This window comes from Ambystoma mexicanum, chromosome 8 (genome assembly GCF_040938575.1).
Source record: "Ambystoma mexicanum isolate Mex_15411 chromosome 8, UKY_AmexF1_1, whole genome shotgun sequence".
NCBI classification, from domain to species: domain Eukaryota; kingdom Metazoa; phylum Chordata; class Amphibia; order Caudata; family Ambystomatidae; genus Ambystoma; species Ambystoma mexicanum.
The window spans coordinates 19,882,579-19,899,313 of NC_090929.1; positions in this window are offsets into that span (position 1 = coordinate 19,882,579).

Below are 16,735 nucleotides of genomic sequence, written 5' to 3' on the forward strand. Positions count from 1 at the left end.
GGGTGAGGGAAATTACACAGGAACAATTGTAGGTGTTTAAAAAACACTCTGCCCCCATAGCTGATTGGGCTACCAAAGGCAGCTATTTTAGGGGACTTGCAACTTTAGAAAAATGGAATTATGCCCCAAGAAGAAAATTGCATTTTCTCACCTCCATAAAGAGCATAGGCGTGTTTACTTCCAATTCTTGTGTGTAGAGTCCCGGACCTTTTACCACCCTGCTCCACTTCCAAGATTGCTCTGCCACATGGGAGAGTCTGGCATCTCAGGAGAAGCTATGCAACATGGCTGTGGTTGATCTTCCTGAACCCTATTACACATGGTTTGGGAAAATCCTAAAACCATCTAGTGGTAGTTTCAAGTGAAAAATCTTTTGAAAGGTGTCCATCCTGAGAGTTCACTATCTCTGTCACGAGGATCTTCCAATTCGGCTGAGAGGGGCCCCTGTCTGAATCAAGACTCTGTCGGTGGGATCTTTCTGGCGCTAGAGCCTTTTCTTCTAAAGCTTCAATGCGTATTTCAAGTGGTCACAGACAATGTGATTGATCTGTTCAACTTGAACAAGCAGTGGGTGTTACGGCGATTTATCCTTTTTATGCTTTCCTAGCGAGACCCCCAGCACTTTCTGCTGGACTTCTGGACCTGTTTCTTTATATCCTGAATGAGTGGAGCCTTTTTCCACTCAGTCATTGTTTTGGGCACTACCTTTTAGAACTCTGTGTGTTTTACTTTTTCTATGGAGTCTACTTTCCTCCATAACGCTTAAGGCATCTGTATTTTAGTTTTGCAGCCCACAGCTCCTTATGGGCAGTGTTGCTTGGAACCCTTTGGGTTCTCCTTTGAGATTCTTACCTTATCCTTACTTTCTACTGTTCTTAAGGTTAGAGAGATACTTTGTATCCCTCCTAAAATGTTATATTCTGAGAGGTTGGCACACACCACCTTATGTGGAGTGCCAAGGAGATACTTGGTAGCCCCCTTCTCTCCACTCGTGTGACATTTTAGTCACATAGACAACTGGCTGGTGGCAGTGGACATGTTCTACTGGATATTGTGCTATTTTTCACTGCAGACTGTATTCGCAGTCCCGTTTGTGCACAGTGGGGGCACCTAAGTACTAACTTGGGCGATTCTTTCAGTTTTTCATCATTTCTAGCGTGTGTATGTCTGGGCAGGTAAGAAGTGGGGAGTCGTTTTTCACTCCCCTGCTCGTTCTCTGCCTGAGTACCTGGATGGAACCAGCTCTCACTGGGGGAATGCCGGGGGTCGGGGGGGGGGGCTACTGGACAGTCACCTGCCCCTTTCTGTAAACTGCTGAGAGATTGCAGGGGAGTGTGTGCTGAAACTGAATAAAAGGTGAGGTCCCTGAGGTGAAAGGCAAGTGTCGACCACTGGAAACTGAAGTAACTGAAGAGGATGACCAGACGCCTGCAAACCCTTTGCAACACTGTGAAGTGACAACTGCTGTCCTGACCCCATTTTCTATGCGACGGAGGAACTCCGAAGAGGACTCCTTCCCTTTGGCTGGTGGGGCCAACCAGTCCTGAGACTAACTACAATCTGAGCCATGTCCTGAGATGCTGTTGGCATTCCAGAGCTGCAAACTCCGAATACCAGCAGACCTCCAACCTCATCGTAGTGCATCGTCTTGCAAAGGCTGAATCCGTCCATGTCTTTGGTGAGCTCCAGGTGAAGCTCCAGACACATAATCCAACCTGTCCAAGTTCCCTCACCTGAACTGACCTTTGATGGTGCTGCAGAAAAAGTACCAAAACTGCAGACTGACCAGAGAAGCTGATGAAATCCATGCCAGAGGTCCTCCATTGAGACTGCTGCTGAGCGATCCCATCCATTGTCCTACCTTTAGTCACCAGACCAAGAAATCCGGAAGTCTAGTCCAGCGCTGCCATATCAAGGAGAATCCAGCCACAAACATTTTTTCAAACCAAAGGTACTGTGGGGAAAAAGGTGTTGCTTACCATGATCTGAAAAGTCACACTATAGTGTTGGCGCGCAGATAGAGGTTCCAGGGTACCCCCCCCCCCTCTTACCCTAGCTTCTGCTTGTGTCCCTTTAGCGAGTTCTTTAACAGGGTCTCGAACGTTGATTTGATCTTCCTGCATCTTTAAGTCTAGAGACTAGACAGTATCCACAGTAGTATTTGTTGGTCTTGCGCTTCACAGGACTTTGAGCCTCTCCAAACTGCCTTTTAGCTAGGGTTGCGTTTTGGACATTAAAAACCTTGCTGTCTGACAAAACTGCCTCTAGAACCTTGAGCTCTGCTAGTATTTTACTAACCACTGTTTTCCTTCCAAAAAGACTATCTTATGTGGTTTTCCTAACTAAATAAAACTACTGTGTATTTTTTGCACGAATGTGCGGTATTACCGATAATACGGTAGAACTGTCAGTGTCAAAAGCTGTAACAATTCTAACTGTGAGCAACTACAAACTAAGCAGTAGCCTTTGAAAAGTATCTCCAAGTAATAATGTGTTTTTTAGTTTTAAAGCGTATATCTTGTGTAAAATATGATAAATTTATATTTTAATATACATTTATATGTAAGTGTTTCTCCAGCATGGGGTCTGGCATGGATTCACATGCTCATGAATTTACCATGTCGTCGAGCTGGGAATCCTCGGTAAAAGAAAAAAGTTTCACTTTCGTTTACAAACTGTCTTTCTCCTATAAACCAATCACTGTGCTCAGGCTCATACTGCCCCCAGCCAATGACTGCCTTCTCCCTCAGCCCCTCCTCTAGGATCCACCTTCAGATTTTTACCGCACGTCCAAGTGTAGGGAGTTCTCGTGTTCAGCTCTTTGAGCTTTGTGTTTTTTCGCGCTTTTTTGCTAATAAAATCCTATTTTTGTTAGAACCGTGTTCTCCATCATTTTCCCATCCAACTAACATTGATATGTTTTTCGGCATATTTCATCGCCCCTCAAAGACGGAATCGTAAACTGTTTCTCTTCAAAGTTTCCAGAAGGCCATCGGGCCTAGACCGCACCACGTCGGAGGAGAAGGGACGAGCCTCCCTCTTCAAGCTCTCCACCAGCTGCAGTTTGCAGAACGTCTTCATGGAGGACAAGCATCCCCAGTGTCTTCATTGCCTTCACCCGTCGCACAAGAGGAAGATTGCAAGATCTGTTGTGGCTTTACCAAGCGCCCTATGAAGGATCGGCACCTGAGACTGGCAGCGTGGCTCAAAGCCAAGTCCCCTATCCCGTGTGGTTCACAGGGGCATGCCTCGTCCAGATCTAGCCAGCCACAGCGGGCTTCTAAGCCTTTTGAGAGCGCTCCATCCGTGGGGGCCCAAGACAAGGCCAAGCACCACGAGTCCGGCTCCGTCAGGGTTGCAGTGCAAGCGGGTCCTGCGACAGCCAGGGCTCGCTTCTCATCTCCAACAACCTCAATCTACAACCATTGCTCCAGTTCTTCGTCGAAGAGAAAGTCCGCTACCCCGGGGAAGCTGTGGGAGAATCCAGAGAAGGCCAAACAGGACAAGGTATCTGACCTGCCCATGAAGGTCCAGGTGATGCAGGCTAAATAGTCCACTTCCATCGAGCTGGTGGCAGCCACCCTTTCAAAGGCGAAGGGACTGACACGGTCCAGGGTACCCCTACAGTGGCCAGAGTGGCTATTCCTTCTGGGCGCGAGGCTTCGGCCGGACCAGCGGAGAAGACCCCTGAAAAGAGGATGCCGTCCCTTAGCCCGAGGCTGAGCCCTCAGGACCCAAAAAAGAGGAGGGTGGGGGTAGAAGAGCTCCAGGGCACGGATATTTCTTCTTCCGATGTGGAGGACAAGGGTTCCATCCACCCCATCCCAGAATAGTCTGGGGATGACTGTGACGGGAACGTCGAGGAGGTAGTTGCTGCTGGAGGCAACGGTGACGTCGGCAGGGACGACATAGGCGCTGGACCCAGCAACCCTACTCCCCAGGCACTTCCCAGAGATTTGTCGCATGACATTCTTTTGACTCTCCACACTCTAGTGTCGGAAATACAGAAGAGGATGCCGCCACCGAAGGCACCACCGGCGAGGACCCCTATGACACCGGCACCAACCACCACTGAAGAAAAGGAAGAGGCACCCTATGCCCCCTCTCCAGCCTCCAGTGAACCAGCCAAGACATCGGGCCCCCACCCATGCACACCGGTGGGAGGCCGGCTTGCGAATTTTGTCAGTGTGTGGGAAAACATCTCCACCGATCGATGGGTGCTGTATGTTCTTGCCGATGGACACACTCTGGAGTTTCAGTGAAGGTGTCTGCGAATACTACTGGTGACCCTGCAGCAACAACACATCCCTCAGCTGCTGCTGGAGGTTCAGGCCATGTAAAAAAAAAAAAGGGGGGGGGGAGGCAATAGAGCTGGTTCTGAAGTAACTCCGGGGCTCTGGAGTTTACTCCAGATACTACTTAGTAAGAAAGATGATCGGGGGCTGGAGGCCCATTCTTGACCTACGACGAGTCCCAAAAATTCAGGATGGTCACGTTGCGACACGGGCTCGGCCAACTGGGGGAGGGAGATTTCCTGTCACTCCCTAGTCACAGAAAACATTGCAAGTTCCTATGCTTCGTCGTTCAAGAGGAGCACTACCAGTTCAACGCTCTTCCTGCTGGAGTGAAGTCAGCGCCGAGGGTCTTTACAAAGTGCCTGGCACCAGTGGCGGCCCATCTGCGACTACAAGGGATACATGGGTACCCGTACCTAGACGACTGGCTTGTCTGGGCCAAGTCATGGGACATTGCCGTCGACCACACAGAGAGGACCGTCTGGTTGCTGACAGATCTGGGGTTCTCGGGGAACTATGCAAAGTCCTGCTTGACTCCATCGCAGGACACGCTGTTCCTGGGGCCAGACTCTACACTATCTCCTGCCTGGTGGCCCCCTCGGGAGAGAGGATAGTGGCCATCTTGGTCAAGGTGCAACGGCTGTTGGCACTGAAGATCGTCACAGTGACGACCATCAGGTTGCTGCTCGGCATGATGTCATTGTGCATCTACCTGATCAGGCTCTGCAGGTTGCGGATACGACTGCTTCAGGAATTCCTGGACGCCCATTTGATCCAGGTATCCGGATGTTTCAAAGACAGGATTCTCCTTGACGAGGAGTTCCGTCGAGCGATAAGGTGGTGGGGTGTGCGCTCCAACATCGCCATAGGCACGGACTTCCAGAACCCCCCTTACAAGGGGACGGTCACGACGGATGCCTCACTTGAGTGCTGGGCAGCCCACACCGGAGGTCTCCATGCCAGAGGTCTGTGGCTTCCGGAGTAGAAGGAGCTCCACATCAACGTCCTGCAGCTGCGGGCAGTGTTTTGGGCCCTCAAGTCATTTCTTCCGTCCATCAAAGGCAAGGTGGTAAGGGTCTTCATGGACAATATGTTTTACATCAGGAAGCAGGGGGGGCACCAGGTCCCCGGCGCTCTCTAGAAAAGCGCAGGAGCTGTGGCACTGGGCCGTCCCCCAGGGGGATGTTTCTCGTACTTTTTCACCTCGCGGGAGTCAAGAACACAGTCGCTGACTCTCAGCAGGGAGCTGCGCTCTTGCCACGAGTGGGAGCTTCGGCAGGATCAAGTGGACAGCCTCTTCCACAGGTGGGGCAGTCCCCACATCGATCTCTTTGCAACGTTGACAAACAACAAGTGCCAGAGTTTTGCCAGCAGGTTTCTCCAGCTGGGAAGCATGGGGGACGCATTCTCTTTCCCATGGGAAGGCCTGTTCCTGTAAGCCTTTCCTCCGTTGCCACTACTACGAGTCATCGGTCAACTCAGACGGTGGCGGTGCATGATGATTCTCATTGCACCAGCATGGCCGAGGCAGATCTGGTGCCCGGACCTTCTCTGCATGTCAGCGGCACCACCAGTCAAGCTACCAGTGGTTGTGGACCTGCTCACCAGGGAAAGCGGCGCAATCCTGCACCACGACCCACGATTGCTAGGCCTGACTCCTGCAGTGTTTGTTTGGTGGGTACGAGCTGCCGGCGGACTGCAGGGTGTTTGTTCCCAGGGCCAGGGCGTCGTCGACTCTTAGTGCTACGGGCACAAATGGAAGCGCTTCGTGACTTGGTGCCGGTCACAAGATGATTAACCCTCTGAGGGTCACAGCCCCCCAAGTTCTACCGTACTTGCTGTCGGGGCTGGCGCACGCCTTCATCAAAGTTCATCTGGTGGCTATCTCTACACCAGGTCTCCGGGGCAGTCTTCTCTTTGGTCACACCGTCTAGTGAAGGAGTTCATTAAAGGACTGTTCCAATCGTTCCTGCCGGTGAAGGCTCCGGCCCCAGCGTGGGAACTCGACGTGGTGCGGACTAGGCTCATGTGGGGGGGGGCTCCCCTTCGAGCCTATGCATCAAGAGTCTCCCAAGTTCTTGTCTTGGAAGAACGCTTTCCTTGTGGCCATCACTCCTGCTAGGAGAGTGGGTGAGATCCAGGCCCTGTCCTCTAAGCAGCCCTATTTGACTTTCCACAAGAGGAGGTTGGTGCTGCGTACGCACCTTTCCTTTATGCCCAAGTTTCAGTCGGAATTTCATCTCAACGAACCCTTGGTGTTGCCTGTGTTTTTTCCGACGCTGGCTGAAAGGACTTTGCACTCGCTGGATGTGGCTCGAGCACTGAAGTTTTATGTGGCCTGCACAAAGAGTTTCTGGAAGACTTCTCAGCTTTTTGTGAACTTTGGTCCAGTGAATCATGGGAAGGCCTGGTCCAAGGCCTCCATTTCAGGTGGCTCTCCGGCTACATGACTCATTGTCAGTGGTTGGCGAACTGACCGCTGCCTGGCAGTCCGAGAGCCCATTCTACCAGAGTGATCGCTGCTACGACGGAGTTCCTATCCTGCTGGACATCTGCAGGGCGGCTACGTGGAGGTTGACGCACACCTTCACAAAGTTCTACTGCGTCAACAGAGAATCCAGGGAGGAGTCCAGGATCAGCCAAGCAGTGCTATGCAACCTGTTTACTTGAAGGTGAGCCTGGTAAGGAGGTAAGAGATTGCTTCTGTTGAGCCATGCCACCTGCCGTGGTTGTGTATACATGTACTGCTATGTATTCATGAGCATGTGAATCTATGCCAGACCCCATGCTGGAGAAGGAACAAGTAACGTACCTGTTCTACAGCATGGTTCTGGCATGGATTCACATGCAAACCCTCCCGCTGGCCCCTCTGCGGCTCTTCTTGGTCATACTGCCACTGCACGTGCTACCAAATTTGAAGATGGCTGCCAGAGGAGGGGCTTGGGGAGAGGGCTGTCATGGTTTATAGGAGAAAGACAGTTTGTAAACGAAAGTGAAACTGTTTATTCTTTTACCGAGGATTCCCAGCTTGACGAAGGGGAATATTCATGAGCATGTGAATCTGTGCCAGACACATGCTGGAGAACAGTTACAGGTATGTAACCGGTTCTTTCTTTGTATTGCATTACTAACTAGCTTCAGTGTACTTGCCTATAGCACACAGTTTCATCTCATCATAAGCCTGACTGGTCTGCCACTTACCAGGGTTCCATGAGTAGTACAGACCGATACTAAGAGTGGGGATCTAAAACCATTTGGATAGTTTTATAAAGTCTTACCTCACAGTAGACCTTAGGAAAACTCCCCTAACAGTCAGTGTAACAAAGTGGCATCTTTGAAGTTGGGGGGGGGATAAGGCTGGATGGCTATGGTGGCCTGTTAGGTGATGCTGAAACAGTAGAAACTATGCAGGCAATTCCCCTGTGTAGGACCAGCCCTACTGTCAGGAGAGCTCTGTCCTGCTTGTAAGGCAAAGCGGTTGTGAAAACAGCAAAGTTAAAACTAGCCGCTCCCAATCTCAACCCTGAAGCTGTTCACAAGACCCATGGCGTCCTGGCAGAGTGCTTGTCAGGGAGTCAGAAGTAATAGGCAAGGCAGTACAGAGGGGATTCAAAAGACAGATCATGTTTGAAACCTTGGCTAGCTGAGTCGCAGGGCAGTCTAAATAACACTGATCAGCAGGTGAATTTGTTCATGGCAAGCAGTACCCACTCGCAGGCCATTGCACAACCCGTTACCAGCAACACTGACCCTTAAAAGGGGAGCTCTGCAGAGAGGTGGTGTGGGAGTCAGAGTGCATAAGTGCAGATTGGAACATATGTATGTATTGTTTATTTATATAGCACCTATGCACAGGCAAGTGTTTCAAAGCGCTCAAGGAGGGTGGGAACACAGGGGGGAAAAGTCGCTCAGAGCCCTTGAAAATCTGAGACGATAAGTCTGCACAGGCGTAGAGTAAGTGCATAAAATACATTTAACAGTATAGGATATAGCAAATGGGCCTGGCAGCGATTCTGCAATATTAACAGTACAATTAGTGGTGAGGACAGGGGAGAAACAGACGGACTATCTTCAGGCATGGTATGTACGGATTGAGCAAGTGCACAAAGGGTCACAGGGAGGGGAGGGTCAAGTTCCCCCAATCAGTTGAGACTGGGGTGGGTGCAGAGAGAGACACTCTTGGGTTAATTTCTCAGTGCGTTGAGTGTGGGTGTAGGGCCCTGGGGTGAGTGCGAGAGAGGACGGGCGGTGGTGCTGGGGACCAGTAAGTCTGAGGTACACCAGGCGGCCAGTCAGCATGCAGTAAGAGAGAGAGGGAAAGAAGAGAGTGCTGGGTTAGCAGGGTAGAGGGAGAGAGAAGGAAGAGGAAGGTCTTGAGGATTTTCCGGAATTTCAGGAGATCCGGCTCAAGACGTAGGGTGGCAATTCTAGAGGGAGGCACTTGCCGAGGATAAGGATCTCCCACCAAATCTCTACTTGGAGAACTGTCTCACTCGCAGAAGGTTGGAGGTAGATGAGCGGAGGTCTTGTGAGGTACAGTATTTAGGTAGGCAGTATTGAAGGTAGGTGGGTCCCAGGCCCCAGAAAGCCTTGTGAACAACACAAAGGGTCTTGAATTTGATCCTTGGAGCCACGGGATGGATTTCGGTGCCGGAGAGATGTGGTCCCTGGGCATGAGGCCAAGAATAAGTCTTGCGATTCTGTTCTGGATGAGTTGCAGAGGGCGCAGGGCAGAAGAAGGGAGGTTGAGGAAGAGGCTGTCGCAATAGTCCAGCCTGGTGAAACCAAGGGGTCTGGAGACAACCCTCTGGGGGAATTGAGAAAGGGTAGAGTACCCCTGAGGATGGACTTTTTATAGATGTCTGAAATGTGAGTGGAGCAGGTGAGTGGAATCAAAGATGACCCCAAGGTTTCTTGCTTCGCAGGTGGGTCCAGTGGGAAAGTGGGAGCAGGGGTCCCAATGTGAACAATCTCAGTCTTGGCGTTGAGGCAGAGGTCGTTTACAGCACACCATGATTGAATAGCGGACAGATATGAGCGAGGAGGCGGTTGAGGGTAGTCTGAAAGATAGATGCGTGTTATTTGCATAGCACTGGACGTTTGAGGTGAAAGTGGCAATCGTATGTGCCAAGGCAGCCCTAGAGACGTTGAAGAACCAAGGGCATAGGTTAGAACCCTGTGGAATGCCACAGGTTGGGAGTGATCATCGAAAGACTGAGTTCCACCTGGGATGGGCGGTCGGAGAGAAAGGTTTTTAACCATGCCAGAGCCTGGCCTGTGATTCCCAGGCTGTCACAGAGAAGATCAGGATGTTGTGGTTAACCGTGTCGAAGGCAGAGGAGAGGTCAAGGAGAATGAGGATACATGGGGTGTTGGTGTCAAGATTTGAGAGCAGGTCTTCACAGGTGTTAAGAGCAGTTTCCATGCCTCTGGAAGCTCTAAAGCCGGATTGACAGTCATGAAAGCAACCAATAAATTCAGTTTCTAGGATCAGTTGAGAGATGGCCAGTTCGCCCAGGATCGGAGTGATGGTGATAGGGCGGTAGTTTGCCAGAATGGAGGGGTCGACAGAGGGTGCACAAGGGAATTCTTCAGTGCAGTTGGGAAAACTCCAGTGGAGAAGGAGACATTGTGGAGATCAGCAAAGGCTGAGGCGAGAGAGTCAATATTGCCTTAATGGTTTTTGAGGGGCAAGGCTCCACCTGTTTAGATGAAGCCTTCATAGATCGGACCTGTCTGGTAACCTCATCCGATGGGGCAGGTGAGAGAGAAGAGAGGGTAAGTGGAGGGAGGCTCTGGTGTTAGTCTATGCTGTGGAGTGGAAGAGATGGTGGAAAGGATGTCTTGGGTTTTTGTGTTGAAGTGTGCAGCCAGGGCTGAGCAAAGGTCCTGGGTGGGTGTGACCGAAAGAAGATGCAGCTGCAGGTTTGGCCAGCTCCTTGCAGACTTTGAAGAGTTTGGCTGTGTTGTTTGATGCCGCAGAGATGCAGGCTTGAATAAAGACCCTTTTCTTGGTGTGGATGCAGAGTCGATAATGCCTTTGAAGGGGGCGGCAGGCCAGTTTGTCAGATGGTTCGCCTGACCATTCCATTTCTGCTCAGCTGCCCTGCACTTGCGTTTAAGGGCAGCCAGATCGGAGTCTTGCCAAAGGTTGCACTTTTTGGAAGGCTTCAGTCGGACCCTCGTGACAGGGGCAAGAGTGTCAAGGGTGTTGGAGATGGAGAGAGATGGAGGTTAGCGAGGGCTGTGTCAGAGTGGGAGGTTAGCGAGGGCTGTGTCAGGGTGGGAGTCAGCCGAGGGAGTAGGTGGAGGAGAGTAGGAGGCGGCAAGAGCAGCCACTGTAACTTTGAAGCCCAGTGGCTGTGCCGGATGTATTGCTGCAGGAGGAGAGCTTGAGGTGTGTAGAGAGAGGTCAGTCCAAGAGAGGGAGGTAATGAGAGGGATAAAGAGGGATGTCAATAGAGATGAGAGCATCCAAGGTGTGGCCCGCAGTGTGTGTGGGGCGAGAGCGAAGGATAGAAAGGGCGAGAGTCTCGAAAAGGTTGCGGAAAGGACCTGAGGAGCCACGAGAGTCCACCCATCCCATGAGGAGGAAGAGGAGAGTAGGGAGGAGACCAAGGTGGCCATAATCATAGATGATTTGGGAGATAGTGAGAGTCTGCAAACTAGGCACTTGAAGGAGGAGTAGGCAGGAGTAGGGATGATGGACACAGGTACCCATTCTGGGAAGATAAGCGCCAACCCCTCCTCCCCCTGTCTTCTTTGGCTTGGGCACAGAGAGGATTTTGTAGCCTTCAGGGAGGAGTGTGTCAAAGCTTGTGACGGAGCTCTCCTTGAACCAAGTCTCAGTGATGGGCGAGTACATCGAGATCCATGAGTTTGAGGAGGTTGCAGATGTCAGTCGAGTGTTTGACGGCAGAGCAAGTGTTGAGAGTGACAATGTGCAGCAGCTTGCCATCTTTGAGGGTCTTCCTCGGTGTGGCACAGGGGACAGTGGTCCCCCCTGAGGGTGGCAAGAGGGCCAGGGGGGATAGTGGAGGATAGCAAAGGAGCCAAGGCCGACAAGGGAGCTGGGACAGTACGGCAAGGCAGGGTTGCCTGTATAGAGGAGGGAGAAGGTACAGAAGGCAAGGGAGCCTGGACTGAGGAAGAGGTGAAGTTAGAGAGGCGAGGGAGGAGCCTGTCAAAGAGAAGGTGGTTAGGTGGAAGACCCTGAACCATGATGGTTCCATTGTGATAAACATTAATGATGACTCTGGACATGGCGAAGAGGTCAAGGAGAACCTCCCAGCGAGTGCCACCATTAATGGTAGAAGAGGCAATAGGAGAGAGAAAGCCGACCATGTAGCGAGTCCATAGGTCATGGGGATTTAACGAAGAAGAGGATGTCGGGGACGCTCTCTCTGATGGAAGCCGTTACACAAGTGTCTAGGAAGGCTTGGGTTGGAGGCCAGAGTGTCCTCCTTAAGTTTCTTCCGGACAGATTTAGTGATAGGATAGGAGATAGTGAAGCAGATGGAGAGGATAGGAGATATAGATGGTGACATGGTTGGCTGCAGTGAAGGGGGGCGAGGCACATATGCACTTGGAGGTAGGAAGAGGTAGAGGGCACAACGGAGGAGGGGGGTGACAGAGGGATGTGTGCCAACTAGTGAGTAACACAACAGCCACAAGAAACCACTAAATTCGATTTTTCAGCAGGACAGGAGAAATGCATGCAGCAACAGGGCAGGCTAAATTCTATATTCAGCAGGACAGGAGAAATACATGCAGCAACTGGGCAGAGCTAAGTGGAAGTCCAGATGAGGTGGTGTGATGTGAGGGTTGAACAGTTCCATGTGTGAAGGAATGGATCGAGAGGATAGATAGGGAACCGACCTTCAAAGAAATATTAGGTGGTCCATTGTTGTGTGTCCAGAGAACATGGAGTTTACCTCAGCCTCCATGTGCAAGTGGGGTGGTGGTGCAGGAGAGGACCCCCAGACGCAGCCAGGCAACAGACAGGGGGCAGACACGGCCTTAGCAAGCGGGCCTTTGTAGGGGTGGGCCGGCTAAAATCCTGCTGGTCCACCATAGGCCAATAGGTATTGCAGGTGGCCAATGGCAGGCAAGGAGGCAGATGCTGGTGGCTGTAGTGAGCCTTTCAAACTAGGAAAAGGCAGCGGCCATCTTTAACATGCCACGAGGCAGCAGAGAAGGCCTCCTAATGTGGCACTGACCTCAGCAGTCAGCTCGGGGGGCAGCCGGCAGGTTGTGGTGAAAAGGAAAGCTTGCAAAATAAAAAACAAAACCATGTGCTTCTTATTTATTTATTGGGGTTGAAATTCGACAAGCCACAGCTTTCAGCAAACACCTTTTCTTTATACATTCTTTTTTTTGCCTGGGTTCCTCCTACCTTTTTTTTTTTTTTGCAGAAGAGATGCAAAACATAGCCAGGAAATGAAGGGCAAGGTGGAGAGGAGAAACAGCAAAAAGGCTACCTTTACAACCCAAGGCACGAAAGAGGTGCTTAGCTTGGAGAAAGCAGTCGAGATCCTAGCATAAGCCATCTGGGGAGGCAGATCTGAGATCAACCAGGAGGGTAAGGGTGTCCGTCCCCTTTGATCCAACCAGGAAAGTAGAAGGTTGGAGTACCTGGTAGGCGTCTAGTTTGTATCAACAGTTATACCAATCGGGAATGAATCTCAGTGTCTAAAATAAATAAAATGTCCATTTTATTCAAATCTACTTTAAAACGCAACAAAAAGATTTTTGTTGTGGAACAGTGCATATAGTATGAAACACACAACAAAAGCACAAAACTATTAGTGACCAATAATCCTTTGAAAATAGGAGGATGTGTATTTAGTAGACACAAAGGAATTTTTGGACATTAGTAGCTACTGTGGTGATCTTGTTGTCAGCCACCTTGGATTGAGTTCAAAGCTGGGTTCTCGTTTCAGTCGTTCGTAGAATTTCACACTCAACATGTTTCTGTTCGAGGGGATTGTGTCCTCTGACGTATTCCACATCTATGACAGGTAATCACCACAGCTGTGCTGCTTCGGAAAATTTTTCTGCGTCCTGTGTCGATGGCGTTGATTCGAGCCGTCGACACTGGATGTTATAAGTAGGACGCACGACGCCCATAGCCTCAGTTCCGTTTTTTCTGCGAACGTGTTCGCTTCGGGGATCTCAGCGTGCCTCGGTTCTTCTCTTGATTGAATCGGTTCTTGGTATTGTGAATCATGTCTTCGACTTCTACCCTGCGGTCGGGCTTCAAAAAGAGCCGCGGCTGCGGTTCCAGGATGTTGCTTACAGACCCGCACGACATCTACCTGTGGTGCCTCGGCAAGGACCACGCCACCGATGACTGTGACGATTGCCAGTCTTTAACGTCAAAGGCCTCGCGGGAGCAGAAGAAGTTGATGGTCGGTAGGGTTTCCAAATCCCGTTCATCGAGATCCGCTGGGCTGTTGATTCGAGGGGCTACTCTCTGCGTAAGTCCAGGGGGTCTCGGTCCCGGAGTGGTGCCGTTACGGTCACCTTCCCTGTCCTCGTCCGAGGACTCCACCAGACGGCGGTTAGCTTGTCCCAACAAGCATGCATCTCCTGCGGAATGGGACGGCTTTCGCAAGGAGATGATGCCGATTTTCAAATCACAGGGCTCTGTTCCGTCCGCGCCTTTGAGAGAAACCGGCAAGGAACGCGCTAGGGACACCGCTCTTACACCTTGGGGCTCGGGCGGTCGGCGCAATCATCGGGAGCTGTCGAGGTCCCGTTCGACAAGGTGGTTCGCTCTAGCCATGCCTGCTCCAGGTCCTGGTCCTCGAGACTGTCGGAGCCTATGACGTCTTCTAAGAAGACGTCGACACCATCGGCGCCATGTCCGTCGAGGGACTCTCTCGAGGCTCCGCCTCCGAGGAAGTCATCGGCGCCGAGGCCGTCGAAGGACACGCTCGGAGCTCCGGCCTCGAGGCCTGTGTCGAAGCAGTCGGCACCTTGTTCGACGCCGATTCTATCGACGCCCTCCACACCTTTTGAGGAGGCTTTGTCGGAGGTGCCCCGGAGACCGGTGGAAACCCCAAAGAAGGCCCAGAGGAAGTCAGTAAGGCCTGTGTTGGAGCATTTTTCTGTGCCCTCATCCAGGGATTTGTTCCAGCCTTTGGATTACATCTGAGGTGGATGAAGGGTCTGAGGAAGGTTTGGTTCCTGATGAGGTTCCTGATGAATTATTGTCTGGTAATAGCCAGATGGAAGACCTGCGTCAGTCTTTGCACGACGCCAGTGGTCTGGACACCTCTCCGGAGGTTTTCGGTAGGCCTGAGCCTGGCACGCACGCAGAGTCTTCATACTGACGTCTCATGTCGAGGGTGACTGAGTACTTGGGGTGGTCTGCGCCACCAGTGGATTTTCTGCAGGATGACTTGACAGATATCTTGGACCAAGGTCCACCAACTGACCCAGTACTGCCATTTCATATGGCCTTGCAAAGAAGGGTGGCAGCGGCATGGACTGCTCCGGAGAGTCTCCGGCAGTGGATAAGTTGTTGCCGAAAAAATACCATCCAGCCAGTAGCGACCCTTGCTACTTGTCAGCGCACCCCACTCCGGAGAGTTTGGTGGTGCAGGCAGCTACGGCCCCAGCAAAGCAGGCGTCGTACCCTACCATCCCCCCCTGATGGGGACGACAAGCGTTTTGACGGTTGGCCGAAGAAAGTGTTTTCTTCAGGGGGTATGGCTTTGAAGGCAGCCAACTCTGTGTGTGCCTTAGAACGTTTCACTCGCACTCTGGAATTGTGTATCTTTGGCGGCTGAACATATTTCCCGAAGGGTAGGAACCGGATGGCTTTCTTGCCCTTGTACAAGATGGCAAGGATGCCATGTGTGAATCCGTTCAGTAGGGTCTGGACGTGGCAGACTGTCAGCCAGTCCATGGCGGCAAGCACCATGATGCGCAGGTTTGCGTGGTTGACGAAGTAGGGGTTTGCTCCTGATGTACAGTCCCGGCTTCTCAACATGCCCTTTGATGGTGAACATCTTTTTGGCAGCAAGGCTGACGAGAGCCTCGAGAGGTTGCAGACCTCCAAAGCTGCAGCGAAATCGTTGAGAGATGCAGTTTGCCAACCTCCGCCTTTTCGTCCTAGGGGACAGCAATGGAGGGGAGGTTCCTTTTGATACTACTCATCCTTTGGTAGATCGAGGGGAGCTCCCAGTCAAAGGGGCCAACGTAGGAGTACCAGAAGTGGAAAACAATATACTCAAGGTGCCAAAGCTGCTCGGGCAGTTGGCTCTTTGCCCTCAGGCATTGCTGCAGCCGCTTCCGCTCATTCATGAGGCCATGTCCCATGGTTCGCCGGTTGGGGGAAGGCTGGCGCAGCATCTTGTAGAATGGCGTGCCATTACTTCAGATGTGTGGGTTCTGGAGATCATAGCCCCGGCTACTGTTTTCTTTTCCGGCAGAGGCCTCACGACAATCCACCGGGGAAGCTCTTTGAAGAGTCTGGGTCCACTCCTTGCGCAGGAAATCAAATCCCCGCTGGAGAAAGACGCCATAGAACTGGTGCCTGTAGCGTAGAGGAACAAGTGATGGTATTCCCCATATTTTTTTATCCCGAAGAAAGACTGGGGATTGAGACCCATCATGGACTTGCGTGGTTTGAACAAGCTCCTCAGGAAGGACAAGTTCAAGATGATGACTCTCTCTCAAGTCCTCCAGGCCCTTCAACTTCAGAACTGGTTGGTGTCTCTCAACCTCAAGGATGCTTACTTTTATGTGCCGATTCATCCCAAGCACAAGAAGTACCTGAGGTTCGCGTTTGGCGACTCGCATTTTCAGTTTTGGGTCCTGCCGTTTGGATTGACCTCCGCCCCCAGGGTCTTCAAGCTCATGGTGGTGGTGGCAGCGTATTTTAGGAAAGTGGGGGATTCTCGTCTACCCCTGCCTGGACGATTGGTTGATCAGGGCGTGCTCTCCCAAGCTAGTCCTGGATCATCTGTCGGTCACCTGCCACTCCCTTCACAAGTTGGGCTTCTCCCTGAACTTAAAGAAGTCCCACTTGACACCTACCCAGCGGCTCCAGTACATCGGAGCAGTGCTCGACACATCCCTGGGGCAGTGTTCGCCTCCCCAGGTGATGGCTCATCACATTCTACAGATGGTGCACAAGTTTCAACATTCCCAGAGTCTCCCGGCGTTAGAGTTCTTGAGATTGGTCGGCATCCTGCATTCTCCTGTTGCCAGGGGCCAGGCTGCGGATGAGATCTCTGCAGTGGGCTCTCAAGATGCAGTGGTCTCAGTCCTCCGGCAGGATGTCCGATCCCGTTCAGGTGCCGCCCTCAGTCGCCCAGGATCTTCTGTGGTGGGCCGTCGAAGGCAATCTGATGAAGGGGCTCCATTTTGGCTACCCTGGCTGGAGCCAACGATCGTGACGGACACATCCCCCACAGGATGGGGAGCTC